This window comes from Schistocerca gregaria, chromosome 2 (genome assembly GCF_023897955.1).
Source record: "Schistocerca gregaria isolate iqSchGreg1 chromosome 2, iqSchGreg1.2, whole genome shotgun sequence".
NCBI lineage: Eukaryota > Metazoa > Arthropoda > Insecta > Orthoptera > Acrididae > Schistocerca > Schistocerca gregaria.
The window spans coordinates 970267383-970285360 of record NC_064921.1 but is presented as its reverse complement, the minus strand read 5'-3'; the positions used below and the strand labels follow the sequence as shown (position 1 = coordinate 970285360).

The following is a 17978-nucleotide window of genomic DNA, read 5'->3' as shown; positions in this document are numbered from 1 at the left end:
TTATAATCATAATTCCGTAGTTTGCTAGTACTTGGTGAAATCTGTACCAATTTGATGAAAATAATTTAGTCCTTAACCCTAAAATATGAAAGCGTGATCATACTTTCCACGAAGATTATGACTGCCTAATATCATTATTGCTTGTCAAGGCTTTTATTTCATTCACTCCTCCACCTACATCTGTACTCTGTACTCTACCTTACGTCGTGTAGTAGAGGGCGCGGTTTAAAATATATTTGCTTTCACCCTTTCCAGTCCATTAGCCCATGGCTGTTAAGTATTTCTCAGTACTGGCCCGGGTTTACCGAATTTTATGACGTTGCTCATTGGGAGAGATGTACATTGCAGGAGTTAATGTGCTCTGTAATTTATTGTGAAAAGTGGGATCTAAAATATTGTATGTATTGTTCCCCTCGATGTACAATGTCATTTTTAAGGCGTGTTCCACAGCAACTTAAATGATGACTAACTCATACCCACATCTGCCGACAGGTGTTGTTGATATACCTCGATGTGGACAGCTGAAAATGTGTGCCCCGACCGGGACTCGAACCCGGAATCTCCTGCTTACATGGCAGACGCTCTATCCATGTGAGCCACCGAGGGTACAGATGAATAGCTCGACTTACGGGAATCGCCAAAGCGTGCGCGAGTAATGAGTGAATGGACAAATGTGTATAAGGTACATTACATACGTAGAATTGTGGACAGTCGGGAATGTGAGTCTCACGGGAAGCGTGCAAGAGATGAGTCCCTGCAGTCGCGCTATTTATTTGTGTCCTCGGTGGCTCAGATGGATAGAGCGTCTGCCATGTAAGCAGGAGATCCCGGGTTCGAGTCCCGGTCGGGGCACACATTTTCAGCTGTCCACATCGAGGTATATCAACAACACCTGTCGGCAGCTGTGAGCATAAAGCCGAGGACTGCCTCCATAGCCTCCTACTCGAGGAATGGAAGAAGGTGATAATGGATAAGCTCACGGGGAATACATTTAAGTAAACAACAGTTATGCTGATAGGTGGGTTCGGGATGTATTGTGCAACTCAATCTATTGCCTGTGGTGAACACATGCAGTACGCAACTAAACCAGCTATTTACCACCTCGTGTTTAAGTTTCTTTTTTTTAACACAAATCTTTCGCGTGAATATGAACATATCGATACGATCTTAATTTTCTCATGAATTACAAAAATTGATCATGTCCACATGAAAAAGATAGCTGTGGCAGTAGTATATGTAGTAGTAGTTGTAGCAGCAGCCGTATTACTATTCATCTGTGAATAAATTTTACAAGAATGGGTCATGCAGTGGTATTACAGTTTAAGGTCAGAAATGCGTTATTCTTATGAAGTAGGGAAAATTTATAACTGTTCTGCCAGCATCGCATGCAGACATGGAAGTGTAACTGTTAGGGATGTTCTCCTCTACGTTACGTTTTTAAATTACTCAAGTAAAAGCTGGAATGCCGAAATAATATATTTCACATTTTAGGAAATTGAGGGCAGTTATTATAAAATTCATACCAGTTTCGAACCAATTCCTAACAAAGCAAACAATTCTCACTCTTCCCCCTGAATACGGATATACTATCCGGTGCTGGAATTAACTTGTGGGCAGGGGGGGGGGGGAGAGGGTGGGGGACGTGGATTTACACAACGCCTTCGAGTATGTGAATCTGAGTGATCTATATCGTGTGTTAATGACTGTTGCAGAGAGACTGAGTTGCTGGCTTTTTATATGCCAGAGATGCATGCTATAACTTTATGCATTATTTGGGCAGGAACAGTGTACAAATAAACCAACTATAAATTGTATATACGCTTGCATTCACCCTGTGCCACGGTGTACAAGTGTATATCCTATAAGTACCATGTCTACAGAAGCTGAATTCATATGCCTACATAGGATGGTACACGTATCGGTTTGAATTTTATACAGGATGAATATAAGGCACATAGAAAGCAATTAGAACAGCGTATAAGTGCTTGAAATCACTCAGTGCCAAAGCGTACTAGTGTAGATACTTTAAGTATGAAGTCTGCAGAAGCGGACTTCACAGGCAGTATACCTATGTATGTTGTTGCACCGACATGTTTACGTGCTACACAGGCCGAATTTAGGGCATATAGAAATAAATTATTCGCTAAATATTGCAGAAAAGAATGACTGTATATGTAAACGAAACATACCAAATCCCATATAATTGTTCTTATTCTTTCAACCCATCCCCATCGTCAGTATTCAATTGTCAATATAGAGTGAGGAAAAAGACATAGCCACAACGGTTTAGTGAGTAAGGTGTTTGATTCTTACACAACAAATAACTTACTAAGCTGTCATAGTTACACATAATATGATTTTTGATAAAGGAAAAATATATTGTTAAAAACTCATTTATTTCTTCTTCCTTTTTACAGCAATAAAACCGCAGTTTAATGGGAGGGAGACCACAAATCTGACTTTGTGCGTTCACATCATAATGTGTATAGCAGGGATCATACTCAGAAAGAAACTCATCATTTTTAAACACTTCAAGTAGCCAGTGACATTTGTGCAAAGCATTACATATAAAGGTATAAGTTATATAGGAAACATAAGCAATAGCATATAAACTCTCCCCGATGTTATTCAATCTGTATATTGAGCAAGCAATGAAGGAAACAAAAGAAAACTTCGGAGTAGGTATTAAAATCCATCGAGAAGAAATAGAAACGTTGAGGTTCGCCAGTGACATTGTAATTCTGTCAGAGACAGCAAAGGACTAGGAAGAGCAGTTGAAAGGAATGGACAGTGTCTTGAAAGGAGGATATAATATGAACATCAACAAAAGCAAAACGAGGATAATTTATTGTAGTCGAATTAAGTCGGGTGATGCAAAGGGAATTAGATTAAGAAATGACCCAATTAAAGTAGTAAAGTAGTTTTGCTATTTGGAGAGCTAAATAACAGATGATGGTCGAAGTAGAGAGGATATAATATGTAGACTGGAAATGGAAAGGAAAACGTTTCTGAAGAAGAGAAATTTGATAACATCGAGTATAGATTTAAGTGTCAGGAAGTCGTTTCTGAAAGTATTTGTATGGAGTGCAGCAATGTATGGAAATGAAACATGGACCATAAATAGTTTGGACAAAAAGAGAATAGAAGCTTTCGAAATGTGGTGCTACAGAAGAATGCTGAAGATTAGATGGGTAGATCCCATAACTAATGAGGAGGTATTGAATAGAATTGAAAAGAAGTGGAGTTTGTGGTACAACTTAAGTACAAGAAGGGACCGGTTGGTAGGACATGTTCTGAGGCATCAAGGGATTACTAATTTAGCATTGGAGGGGAGCGTGGAGGGTAAAAATCGTAGAGGGAGACCAAGAGATGAATACACTAAGTAGATTCAGAAGAATGTAGGTTGCAGTAAGTACTGGGAGATCAAGAAGCTTGCACAGGATAGAGTAGCATGGAGAGCTGCATCAAACCAGTGTCAGGACTGAAGACCACAACAACAACAACAACAATCATTATGTTTCAGTTCATATTGACGTTGTTTCTTCTTAAGTTCAATGGTTGTGTAACTGTTTTCTGTTGGTAATGACAGCATTGAGATCATGTACAAAGTTGACACAGTAATAATTTATCGCACATGGTAGGTCAGATGCATGGTGTTCATGAGGAATGCACACAGTGTACACATTATTGCGCATAAGTATTTTAAACACAGAAGCCTTATATGCACTGCAAGTAATTGTTACATAAAGCCACTAGTCAGCATAAAACTACATCACATACAGAATCAAATTACAGGGAAATGGCTTCACTGAGATGTAAGTAAAGGCCTCTTTTGAGAAATTAGACACTTACGTTGAATGGCACTCCCTGCGTGGAACTACAGCCAGTTTCTATAACGACTGGGATAGAGTGCCCACTCGTCGTCTACTTTCGCCTCTTCACTGTTGTAGCCCATAGAGTCGAATTAAATTGTATTAACTTCTGACACATATATTTTCAGACTCACAACATTGTGATGGCGACGTTCAGTGGCTGATAATTTGCAATGGCAATGCAGATACAGAAGTACTCTAGCTTGTCGACTACTCACCTATCTTTAACACGAATCAGGACACATTTACAGTAGTGTGCAGTTAAACTTTTATTTGGCCTTCCTTTAAGGAGAGTATATAAAGGTTTCGACCACTGTACATATTCACGTTTCGTGTAATTTAATCGCCAGTTGTGACATTTCCTCGCAATATTAAAGTACGGTTATGGATGAAAAATATTCCTGTCTCATCTCTTTACCCAGTCCCTCGTTACCTACATATATTCCGACTTTCGTCCTATTCGAAATGAAATTGTCAGCTGGTTCTTTGACTAACTCGTTGCGTGCGGCTGACGTAATATTACGGCGATTGCGGGAAGTCGGGTTGTGGGCGGACGTAATATTGCGTCACTCCTGTTACGATGATTTTCCGCAGTGTTGGAAGTAAATTTAAGGTCACGTCGTCAGGTTTCATATTTTCAGCTGTGACAGCTGGACCGTAATAACAGTAAAAACTGGTCGTTTCTGAAACCTTTGCTATGTCTCTGTTGCATACGTTTTACTTGCTTTTGTGTCGATCTCGTACACAGAAAGTGTTGTAAAGAGGGAAAAGCTTAGAGGAAATAATTTACAAAGTCCTTTACTTTACAAAGCCCTTGATGAGTCTACAGATGACGAAAACTAAATATTGTATGTTGATTCAGATTACACCTCATCTGAAAATACCAATTCAAGGATTTTTCTAAGGCAAGTTGCTGCATACCTTAATGATATTAATTTCATAGATTGTTGTATTATGAAGGATTCTCCTGCAGGTATATCAGGAAACGGATCTGAGCATTTGTTTCAGTGAGTGTAATGTTAGATTATGCATCTCTCCTTGTTACAATTCGCATGATACTGCATTCCCCTATGAACGCTACATTTATTTTAGTCTTGTGTTTTGTGTCTTTGTTTGGATGTAAACCACGTATATGTGAAATAGATTTAAACAGGAGGTTATCGTGTTTGCTTATATATTAGAATATTAGAAATAGTTTCCAATTTTTTTCTGCGGTAGTTATAATAAACTGAAGTTTTTTGTGTGTGTTCTGATTTAATACTAACAGTACCAGACTATTTGTTTGTAAAGTAGAAAGTCCAATAAACCTAAAAATGTTATGCAATTTCCACTACATATTTGTACACACGAGCTCTAACTGTAATATTTTCGCCAGTCCACAGGTAATGACAGATACCTATGAGATCAGCACCTTGGATATTAATCGAGTGTCGTCTTCTTCTTTACTGTTTTATAACGTGTTGCATGAGGCACCACCTGCAGTTAAAACTCAAATAATCCGCACTATTTTACTATATGCCCTAAGATAACTACATACGTATATTTATCGGTGTTTAGAATTTCCTGTGCCAGACAACGTATGTCCGCCAGCACCTACAATTGCGCTGCTATTTACGTGGAGTGTACGCACCATTAACAATTGTCTGGCTTCTGGTGTAAGAAGTCTGACCTTACCAGTTATTTTGCTTACATTTTCAGTACACCAAACTGTATTTTATTTATTTACTTTGCTAATGATGTCAACTAAGCCAAGAATTCTTTTGAATCTTCGCATTTCACTCAAACTGATGTTGTCTTAAACAACCTTCAATTAAGACACTAAGCCGCATTTTAGCTAACTCGTTACATGATTTCGTAATGTAACAGTTATTCCCATTTACTTTTCCCTGTGGACATGTCAGGATGCAGCTGCTTACTCATTCTACGGTTTCTCGGAACTTCCGTGAACTTTGCCCTACTGCTGGTAGAACAAACAAGCGGTCATCAACTAGAAAGGAATCATTGTTGCGAGACAGAACTCCAGAAGTATACCTATAACATGAGTTGAAGACTCAATCGCCGGCCGTTGTGGCCGAGCGGTTCTAGGCGCTACAGTCTGGAGCCGTGTGACCACCACAGTCACAGGTTCGAATCCTGCCTCGGGCATGGATATTTATGATGTCCTTAGTTTGGTTAGGTTTAAGTGGTTCTAAGTTCTAGGGGACTGATGACCTCAGACGTTAAGTCCCATAGTGCTCAGAGCCTTTTGAGCCATTTGAAGACTCAAGTAATGGTTATTCTACATTTTTGGTAAAGCTAATGAAGCAGAAAATAACTTAAGATTATAAATGAAAGAAGATGTGTGTAGGTCCATGTACAGTTATTTCATCAATTTATTTGTTTTTCCACTCCCCGGCACGTTAATTCCTTTACATTGATACTAACGGGATTCGTTCCTCCAAAATCAATGTAATACTTTTACAAGGTAGTTAGCACTTACCTGGTACTGTGCGGAATATTTTTTCTTTTAATATTCACAAAAGTTAGTTTAAACCCAAGATACCTTGAAATCTCCAGTAAAATTTGTCTAGTACCACTCCTGGTAATAGGTCTTACATATCAACAAGCTACATAATATCCAAACTATATGAACAAGGACAAAATAGATATAATCGTGGAAGAATTAGTCGCAAAAATTATTGTATATAAATGTCATAAAGTTAAAATATAATCAATAAAGCAATAAACTAGAGAAAATAGAAACATTGATTGTAGACCAGTATCAAGCCAGAATTTTCAGTGAGAAGCAACATATTCTCTGACGTCAATACTCATTTCTCTGCCTGGCCAAGAGATGACAACGATATCAATGATACATCACTTTCATTTTATTGGTTTATTTCGAATAATGATGTAAAGTCATCTGTTTTATCTCTGAAGCGAGTTTCCTCAAGTGGTTTTTTCAAGTAATCGAGCTATATATGCGTCTTTGAAGTGGGTAAAGTGGAACACCATTCTCTCACAAAACTGCTCATTTTGAGGTAAATAAATGTAAGATAGTCATGTACCCACCTGATGAGCCCATAGCTGGGTAGAGTCACGGTCAGAAGGAAGCAGAAGGAATCATCTCTCTAGACAGTAACGTTTCAGAGGGGCCGTAGACTGTTATAGTTTCTATTCAGTCTTTGTTATTAAGTGGAAGGGCCACCGAGAAAAACTTTCAGATTAGTGTCTCAGCGCTGTGAGGACGACGGACCAAAGGCTCAGATTCATTGCTACAATACTTAACGGATGTAACTTTTGTGCTTAAGGCACTGTATACGCTATAGTTCAGGGAAGGGATTAAAATACGGGGTGAAAGGGTATGACTGATAAAATTAGCTGATGACATTGTTACTCTTAAAGAAAGTGAATGGTACCTGTGGAATGGAATCAACGCTCTGATGAGCACAGAGTACTGATTGAGATTAGCAGAAAGAACACGAAGATAATGAGTTATACCAGACGTGATTTTAGCGATAAATATCAACGTTTGTGGCCACAGAGAGTAAACTACGAATGGTCTGTCGGACAAAGTGAAGAGCAGTCTGTGATTGCTGGTTGTCGAATACCACAGAGTATCGCCATTGAGTGACAGACGGAGGATACAGGATGACTTGCACAGAATTTGTGTCTTGCGTGATGAATACGAGCTAGCTCTAAATGCAGAAAAATGTAAATAACGCGGGAGAGTATCAAAAACAATCAAGTAATTTTATACATAGTGAAAGTGCATGCTGCTTGACACAGACATACCGAATAAAATCTATGCGTAACGTTGCAAAGCAATAAGACACGTTCAGAATATCTATAAAGAAGACTGCGTAGAGAACAAATGTGCGGTCCATTCTCGAATACTGCCGGGGTATTTGAGATCCTCAGGTCGGATTAAAGGAAAATGTTAAGCAAATCAGATGCCTGCTGTTAGATTTGTTACCGGTAGGTTCGATCAACATACGTACAAGCGATGCTTTCAGAATTAAAAGGTAATTCCTGTAGGAAAGATGTTCGTTTCACGAAGAATAATCAAGAAAATTTCGGGAGCTGGCATTGAGACGAGCTGCAGAACGAACCTAAGGCCGTCAATGTCAATTCTGCATAAATGCCGTGAAGGTAGGTAAATTAAGGTTCTTTGTGGAGGCGTGTGGAAAGCATTTTTCCCCTCTCTCCATTTCAGAGACGAGCAGGAAAAGGAATGACTACTAATCGTACGAAGTATTAACCGCTATGCACCTGATGGTGGTTTTCGGAGTGTGTACACAGATTTATACGGATGTACATAACGGAATTCTTTTATCTAGGACGCAAAACAATATATACTCGACTACGCAAAAAGATACAAAATGCAGACTAGTAAAAGTATTCCTTGACAAACAAAATCTACTCATATGAGACATAGGCATTAATTTGGCAAAGAAATTTCTGAGAATGTAGTTTTGGAACACAGTACTCTGTGGTAGTAAATCGTGGACTGTGGGGACCCTGGGAAGGAAGAAATAGATTTGAGATGTTACAAAGATTTTGAAGATTAGACTGACAAATAACATCAGCAGAATTGGCGAAGAAGAGGGTATATGGAACACACTGACAAGAATGATTGGATCTGTATTAATAACTTCCACTGTACTAGACGAAGCTGCTGGAGGTAAGACATACAGAGGAAGGCACAGATTGGAATACACCCAAAAAATACTTGTATTTGAGGACTTAACGTGCAAGATCTTCTCGCAAATGAAGAGGCTGCAACAGGCGAGGGATTTTTGACAAGTCGCAATATATCAGAAGACTGACTACGCACAAACTTAATAAATTCAGAAGTAACCGTTTTCCCAAGAACGTCGATTATTCCAAAACACTGTAATCTACTCTCGGCACCTGTTTTCAATTTCGATTTTCCACTGCTCTCTCACTCTTTTAGTGCAGTGTTCCTTCACCTCTTAATCTGCTTTTAAAAGAATGTTGCAACCTTATCTTTAGGGGAAAAATATTTGATGTGTTGGTTAGACAGGTACTGGAAAACTACAAAAAGGTTAAGAGAATCAGGACAGATATCATGAAGATAAATTCTACAGTAAATTTCTATGTACTTGGTTTAGTAAAAAAGGTTACTCCTGAAAGAGTTAAAATTAAGTTCAATTATAATTTTGGTATTACTGGTTTCGTAAAATGGGGGAGGGGGATACTGTGTATGAAAGTTGAGATCAGGAAATCTTATAAACGAAAACTGAATTTGAGTCACAAAATGTTTAATTGTATAGGTAATAAACTTTCCCCTCCCACAATCGACAACTTGTTGGTCCTTATAGGTGAAAACATTAAGCAACTACATGTGAGTAATTAAGAGGAAATCATATTTTTTTGAAACACGCCAGCATAAATTACTTTCAAATTTTACTAACGACGAATTTTAGCTGAGGATTTCAAACCAGAGTAACATTCAAGTCTCTAGCGCTGAAAATTCTCTGCTGAATGAAGGCTTAAAATCCTATCTGGTTTGCTCCCTTAACCATAAAAATATTGTACAGTTAATAGCTAATGACATGATTAGCGATAAATTTGCTAAGTGTGATGAATCTGAAACTTGTTAAATTGAATTGTATTGTAAATGAGAAAAGATGTAAAATAAATTATGGATCAAACATAATTTAAGGGTCTATTAATAAAATGACAGCTAACAACGTTATAATCACAACGGTAGGTAAAGGGGAGTTACCTATTAATAGAGAATGAACAGGTTTAGAATTCTGAAAATCAAAGACTGAAAAAGTGCCTGTCTGTACTCAAATGGATGGCAAGATTTGGTGCCAATTATGACATCAGAAGTTTATGTTATCTGTAGATAGCGTATAGATCTTTACCATCGTGGGTAGTAATTGGGATATCTAGGAAACTGATGCTTTTATGGAAATCATGTTCAGTGTGAAAATCGCTAATTTGACTTAATATTGTCAGCATAACTGTCAGAGTTTCAATTTCTTCTGTGGATCTGTTATAAAGGATGATCATATCATGAACGTACCTTTTGCAATGGTTGACCTTAAATGGTTTCCTATATAATTAATGAAATTGCGGAAATTATGCCTGACAGGAAGTTATCAATGGCAAGGTCATCTCACTTACTTACAGCGCTGGCCATAAAAACCGCAGTCGGTCTTTGGCCTGACCAATCAGCCTCCTCCAGCGTCCTCGGTCCATGCATTGTTCTTCAGACAGCCCCATCGTACTCATATCCTCTCCGACCTGATCAATCCATCGGAGTCGTTGTCTTCCCCGTGGTCTTTTGCCTCCACCACCTGCCTGATGATCTGACCTACATGACGTAATACGTATCCATACCACTGCAGTCTTATTTCTTTGATCACAGCTTTGATGTCCATCGGCTTGTATAGTTCTTGCAAATCACAGTTCTTTCTTTTCCTCCATTCATCTCCATCTTTTACTGGCCCTAAAATATGTCTGAGGGTGGTATTCTCAAATGTCAGAAGTTTTCTTTCTATCTTTTGGGTGACGGTCTAGGTCTCTGCTCCATATAAGACTACAGGTTATATTATTCTCTATTATATTGTGGTATTTGAGGATCTCGATTGAAGCCGGAATTTTAACAGGTTTCCCAGAGCAAACCTTGACCTGTTTCCAGCTTGTATTCGTGCGGTAATTTCCTGGTCTATCTCGTTCCTTTCATTGAGAATAGGCCAAAGATATTTAAAGCCTTTTACCCTTTCAAACACTGTCCCCCACCTTCAGGTGTCTGTCATGATTTTCTCAGCTAACTTCGAGGTGTTTTGTCTTATCCATATTCAACTTCAGACATGCTCTCATTGCCTCTTCCATTAATGATCTTGTCATCTGAACCAGGTCTTGCTCTTTCTCTGCTGTTAAAACTACATCATCTGCATAGGCCAGGGTATTGATCCTTCTTCCCAGCTGTGCTCCTGTCTCTAGGCTGGCTACAGGGCTTTCTCCAGTACCAGGGAAAACAGAAGAGAGAGAGAGGCAGTCTCCTTGTCGCACTCCAGCCCTGGCTTTGAACTAATGTGATAAGTTTCCATTTTTTTTCACCATGCATGTTGTCTCCTAGGTTCATATCTTTGTCAGTGTTATGAATTTTCTTGAAACTTGAGCCCTTTCGAGATCTTGCCGTATTGCTTGTCTGTTCACACTATCATATGCTATTTGGAAGTACTCAAAAACGCAGTGAACATTTTTGCGTAATTCCGAGTTCTTTGCTAGTATTTGCCGTATTGTATGTAAATGGCCTACAGTAACCTGCTTGTTGTAGTCCCAGTACTTTCTCGACATGTGATGTTAGTCGTATCATTAACACCATGTTAAAGATCTTATAAGCTGTATATAGTAGTGTCATTCCTTTATAGCTTCTACATCTCGTTGGGTCTTCTTTCTTTAGTACAGGGCAGATGACTGACTCCTTCCACTCTTCTGGGATCATTCCCTACTTTCCAATTAAGCAGGTTAATTGGTGTAGTCTCACTTGTAGAGTAGCTCTTCCCTCCTTCAGCATCACTGCAGGTACGCCATCTATTCCTGGTGTCTTCCTCCTCTTCAGCGGTTTTATGGTCACTCTTACATTTTCCATGCTTGATAGTTCATACTCCCCCAATGGTACACTATCTCTGTTTTCTCTATATGATTCTTCTTCTTAGTTTGAAGTTTTATGAGCTAATCTTTTATAAATGCGACAGATTCTATGATTGAAATGTTGGTATAGAGGTTGGTAACACTGGAATATTAGTATACACGATGGTAATGACCACTGGTGCAAACCATGCACCATTAGTTCAGCTGATTGAAATGCATCCTTGACACTGATATTTCCTTTGAAGGCTAAAAAAGTTTTCAGAACACTATTAAATTATTTATTTAGTGTATATAATGGACAGTTTCTGCTACTACTTATTGGATGGCTTAGCAAATTCAATGTTAGTAAATGTCCACTCATAATTTTATGAGAACATTTATCTTCTGGCAGGAAAAAATTTATTCTTATCAATAATTTCTTAAATTTTGTTTGAAACTTATCTACTGGGTCTTTTTTGACCTCTTTGAAATTAAAAATACGAGTTAAATAATATTTTGAAAACTTTTCTGCCTTAAAAATATTTCATACATTTCAATTTGCTGAACAAAAATTACAAAATTAATATTAATCATAGTGCAAGGTTTGCATCACTGGATGTTACCAACTTTTATATCCATATTCCAATTATATTTTTAGGATTCTAAAGCTGCCGTTAGGTGTAGATGTAGTCCAGAAGGAACTAAAAGTATTCATATACATCACTACAGCAATTAATTATGACACTGAATTTTTGATGCCCTATTAACTAAATTAAAAATGTCTTATCAAAATTCAATTCAAGACAAAATTTAAAGCCATCATTAGTTTACTAAAATTGTTTACTTAGGCAACACTCTGACAAAATTAATGAAATATTTAAAAATGTAGGACCCTCATAGATCTCTCAACAAATAAACTTTTGTTGAATCAGTGAAGTCATACAATCAGCAAGAAATACATGAATTCTGGAGTTTATGAGTTAGCATGTAACATGTGTGACAGCCATTATGTAACACAGACAGAAAGGAATGTTCAAGTTTGGTACAATGAACACACTTCCAGAACATCTAGTAGCAAATCTGTTTCCAGGCACCACATTATTCAGAACAGCCTTTGTGAGCGAAATATTGCTAATAACTACCAAGCTCTTCATATGGTACCTAAAGGTATTTTACTTAATACTTTGGAGGAACTTCGAATTTACGTTAATCATATAGCAGGAACTGTTGAATCTGCTTATTAAACAGTTAAGTTTTGGGGAGAACGTTTTCTTCTACCTATCGATGAGTTACTCGGAAATTCAAAGCACTTCTGATTCATTGGATGTCAGTAAGTTCTTTCGAAAATAGAATACGATCTTTTATGACTTGTCTTCTTCTGTGTTACAGGTTTTAATCAAGATTTTATTTGCTTTATATTTCACAAATATTTATCTTCTCTTTCCATTAAATTTTCCATATATGTTTCTCTCCATTCCGTTTTTACATTCGAGCTAATTGTTCTTTCATTTTATTGTGCACTTTGTATGAAGTTGGGGCTGCCTATAGTTTACTCCTTTTATGCCTCTGGTTAACCTAATTTTACGGCAATGGCCCATTACTGGTAAGTGCCAATACAGATTACACCTTTTGCATGTCTGCAATGACAAGCATACCCCTTATAGCAAATTAATGTGTAAATTTTTATTCTCTTATATTCTAATAAACACGATATTTGTGTACTTGAAAGGAAGCAATAAATTAACAGGGTATTTGGCCTCATAGACGTTTTGTAGGTTGAGAATAAACGAATATTACTCTACACCAGCCATAAGTGCACTTTCAGAGTATGTAAATATAGGGTGACATTATGGTCACTATGGTGACTTCTTATGCGCTTTCTAGTTTAAAATACCTCTATAATTAATATAATTTACATGTATCTATGATAATATTTACGTTACCTTCTCTGGTAAATATAACTTTCTTTAATCAGTTCCTTATAAAAGAATCTTAGCCTTGTGTATTGGCTATCACACTGTACATAAAGTAAAAATAGTACTTAATGGCTACATGGTCTTTTAACTGCACTATGATATTCTTGCTACCACCTTTGTCATGGTTTTTTTTTTTTTTTTTGTTTTCAGTAAGACTCGTATATGATCTGAGGTCATTTGTAAGCGTGATGTGTATTTGTATATTACAGTGGCACATAACTTGCAGTACTTATGCAACATGTATGCAGTATTAGGGTTCACAGGGATTTTCTCTGTCTCGTGATGACTGGGTGTTGTGTGATGTCCTTAGGTTAGTTAGCTTGAAGTAGTTCTAAGTTCTAGGGGAGTCCCATAGTGCTCAGAGCCATTTTTTTGTATGCAGTATGGTTTTATGCTTCTATTTTACTTGTTATCAGTGGCTTAGCTTTTTGAAGGTTAACATTACATTTAACCAGCCTTAACAATGAAAAGGTGGCTAATTGTATATGAGCGTATGTCTACCAACATTAAATGAAATTATCGGAACAAAGAAAACGACTATACTCCAGTTTATTAGACAAGAAGGAGGAGTTTAATGTTTAACGTCCCATTGGCAATGAAGTTAATAGACAGAGCAAGAGTTCGTATTAGGGAAGGACAGGGAGGAAATACACCATGCCCTTTCGAAGCAACCACTCTGGCATTTTGCTGAAGTGATTTAAAGAAAACAAAGAAAACCTAAATCAGGATGGCTGGGAGCTGGTTTGAATTGTCATGCTCCTAAAACCGAGTCTAGTGCACTAACCATTAAGCCAGCACGCTCAGCTCCTGCGTATTAAAGCACTGAATGAAAAGTGGGTTTCGTGCTGTTTCATTTTACCTTCCTTAGTACCTCCAAAAATTCTTGCATTCGAACACATTCGCGCTCTTTTTAACGTGCAGCTCACCTCTCACTCCGACAAATCGCCTGTAGCAGTAAGTGTCTCATGCCCCTCCACTATCACTTGCCCATTCTCACTTACGCCTACAGCTCGTCTCACTGTCATTATCTGTTCCTCCCTCATTTACGGTCACTGTCGCTTTCTCACAGTCTTCTCCATTCTGTCCTACTAGTACTGTATACTCGGGCTATCATTGTCTCTCTATTGCTTTCCGCTGCTGCTACTATCCTATTCACTCCTTACCACTGCTGCTTTGTCTTCTCCGCGTCACTATCTCTCTCCTCCTCGCTGTTATTTTGATAAACTCTGTCACACATTATCACTGGCGCTCACCTACTTCCTCATGCCTCATTATTCATTTCTTTTCTAGGAGTTATATAGATTAGAAGTAAGTTTATATTATGTAACTTCATATCTATAAGTACTGAGTGTGTATGCTTTGTTATTCAAAGACCTTGAGCTATGGCAAGAAAATTAGAGTTTGTAAAGTATGTATGAAAAAGCAAAAGATTATGTTAAATGATAAATCATTTTAATATGTGTCTGCCTATAAAAAGAAAATGTTTATTGAAAGCTGTTTCATGCTTAGGGAAGTTGTATTTGTAACAGGCAAAAGCTGTAGGGAAGTCCCCCCCCCCCCCCCCCCCGCAACGGAACTGGAATGGCGCAATGTAAAAAGTGGTTTTGGCGGTCGATCTGAGCGGCTCCTTGGTGTGAACGGTATGCAGTATGTGGCTAGCTGTAGCACGGTACACTTAGACAGTGTTAAAGAAGCAACTGGTAGCTGCTTTATAAAGATCTTAACTCAGATGTGGATCTGGCTATTATTGGGTATTCTCAGAATAAATAAATGGCTCTAATATGTTGAAACTCTGAGGCCAAGAAGAGATCATCATGAACATCAAGAGCTGTGGGTTGAGTTAGCCGCCACGCCGCATGCAAAATTCCTTCGCCACTTCTTCACTAACTTCATACAGTCAGTAATGTATAAGGGCATAGACCAGTTGATTTGCGTTTTGTTTTAAGAATAATCACAACATTAAAAATCCGTGCCATGAACCATATTTTCTATCCTGATCACGAAACTATGCATGTCCTCACTGTTGTTACTGTTGTGGTCTTCAGTCCTGAGACTGGTTTGATGCAGCTCTCCATGTTACTCTATCCTGTGCAAGTTTCTTCATCGCCCAGAACCCACTGCAACCCACATCCTTCTGAATCTGTTTAGTGTAGTCATCTCTTGGTCTTCCTCTACGATATTTACCCTCTACGCCGCCCTCCAATATTAAATTTGTGATCCCCTGATGCCTCAGAACATGTCCTACCAATCGATCCCTTCTTCTGTTCAAGTTGTGCCACAAACTTCCCTTCTCCCCAATCGTATTCAACACTTCCTCATTAGTTTTGTGATCTACCCATCTAATCTTCAGCATTCTTCTGTAGCACCACATTTCGAAAGGATCTATTCTCCTCTTGTCCCAACTACATATATCGTCCATGTTTCACTTCCATACATGGCTACACTCCATACAAATACTTTCAGAAATGACTTCGTGACACTTAAATCTATACTCGATGCCAACAAATTTCTCTTCTTCAGAAACGCTTTCCTTACCATTGCCAGTCTAAATTTTATATCCTCTCTACTTCAACCATCAACAGTTATTTTGCTCCCCAAATAGCAAAACGTCTTTACTACTTTAAGTGTCTCATTTCCTAATCTAATTCTCTCAGCATCACCAGACTTAATCCGACTACATTCCATTTCCCTCGTTTTGCTTTTGTTGATATTCATCTTATATCCTCCTCTCAAGACACTATCCATTCCGTTCAACTGCTCTTCCAAGTCCTTTGCTGCCTCTGACAGAATTACGATGTCATCGGCGAACCTCAAAGTTTTTATTTCTTCTCCATGGATTATAATACCTATTCCGAATTTTTCTTTTGTTTCCTTTACTGCTTGCTCAATATACAGATTGAATAACATCGGGGATAGACTACAACCTTGTGTCACTCCCTTACCAACCACTGCTTCCCTTTCATGTCCCTCGACTTTTATAACTGCCATCTGGTTTCTGTACAAATTGTAAATAGCCTTTCGCTCCCTGTATTTTACCCCTGCCACCTTTAGAATCTGAAAAAGAGTATTCCAGTCAAAATTGTCAAAAGCTTTCTCTAAGTCTACAAATGCTAGAAACGTAGGTTTGCCTTTCCTTAATCTTTCTTCTAAGATAAGTCGTAAGGTCAGTATTGACTCACGTGTTCCAACATTTCTACGGACTCCAAACTGGTCTTCCCCGAGGTCGGCTTCTACTAGTTTTTCCATTCGTCTGTAAAAAATTTGCGTTAGTATTTGGCAGCTGTGACGTATTAAACTGATAGTTCGGTAATTTTCACATCTGTCAACACCTGCTTTCTTTAGGATTAGAATTATTATATTCTTCTTGAAGTCAGAGGGTATTTCTCCTGTCTCATACATCTTGCTCACCAGATGGTAGAGTTTTGTCAGGACTGACTCGCCCAAGGCCGTCAGTAGTTCCAATTGAATGGTGTCTACTCCGGGGGCCTTGTTTCGACTCAGGTCTTTCAGTGCTCTGTCAAACTCTACACGCTGTATCTTATCTCCCATTTCGTCTTCATCTACATTCTCTTCCATTTCCATAATATTGTCCTCAAGTACATCGCCCTTGTATAGACCCTCTATATACTCCCTCCACCTTTCTGCTTTCCCATCTTTGCTTAGAACTTTCCATCTGAGCTCTTGATGTTCATACTTTGGTTCTCTTAACTCCAAAGGCCTCTTTATTTTTCTGTAGGCAGTATCTATCTTCCCCCTAGTGAGATAAGCCTTTATATCCTTACGTTTGTCCTCTATCCATCCCTCCTTAGCCATTTTGCACTTTCTGTCGATCTCATTTTTGAGATGTCTGTATTCCTCTTTGCCTGCTTCATTTACTGCATTATTATATTTTCTCCATTCATCAATTAAATTCAATATTTCTTCTGTTACCCAAGGATTTCTACTAGCCCTCGTGTTTTTACCTACTTGATCCTATGCTGCCTTCACTACTTCATCCCTAAAATCTACCCATTCTTCTTCTACTGTATTTCTTTTCCCCATTCCTGTCAATTGCTCCCTTATACTCTCCCTGAAACTCTGTGCAACCTCTGGTTCTTTTAGTTTATCCATGTCCCATCTCCTTAAATTCCCACCTTTTTGCAGTTTCTTTAGTTTTAATCTACAGGTCATAACCAATAGATTGTGGTCATAGTCCACATCTGCCCCTGGAAATGTCTTACAATTTAAAACATTCTTCCTAAATTCTGTCCCAAAATTATACAATTTTTCTGATATCTTCTAGTGTCTCTAGGATTATTCCCTATATACAACCTTCTTTCTTGATTCTTAAACCAAGTACTAGTTATGGTTAAGTTATGCTCTGCGCAAAAATTCTACCAGGCGGCTTTCTGTTTTATTTCTTAGCCCCAATCCATATTCACCTACTATGTTTCCTTCCTTCCTTTTCCTACTGACGGATTCCAGTCACCCATAACTATTAAATTTTCGTCTCCCTTCACTACCTGAATAATTTCATTTATCTCATCATAAATTTCAT

General features: G+C 38.2%; 1 non-coding gene across 1 annotated transcript; it reads left to right on the top strand.

Moving 5' to 3' along the window:
* Positions 1–778: 778 nt before the first annotated feature.
* Trnat-ugu (transfer RNA threonine (anticodon UGU)) lies at positions 779–852 on the top strand. Its single transcript has one exon. It is a non-coding gene; the product is annotated as a tRNA-Thr (tRNA).
* The last annotated feature ends 17126 nt before the right edge of the window (positions 853–17978 follow it).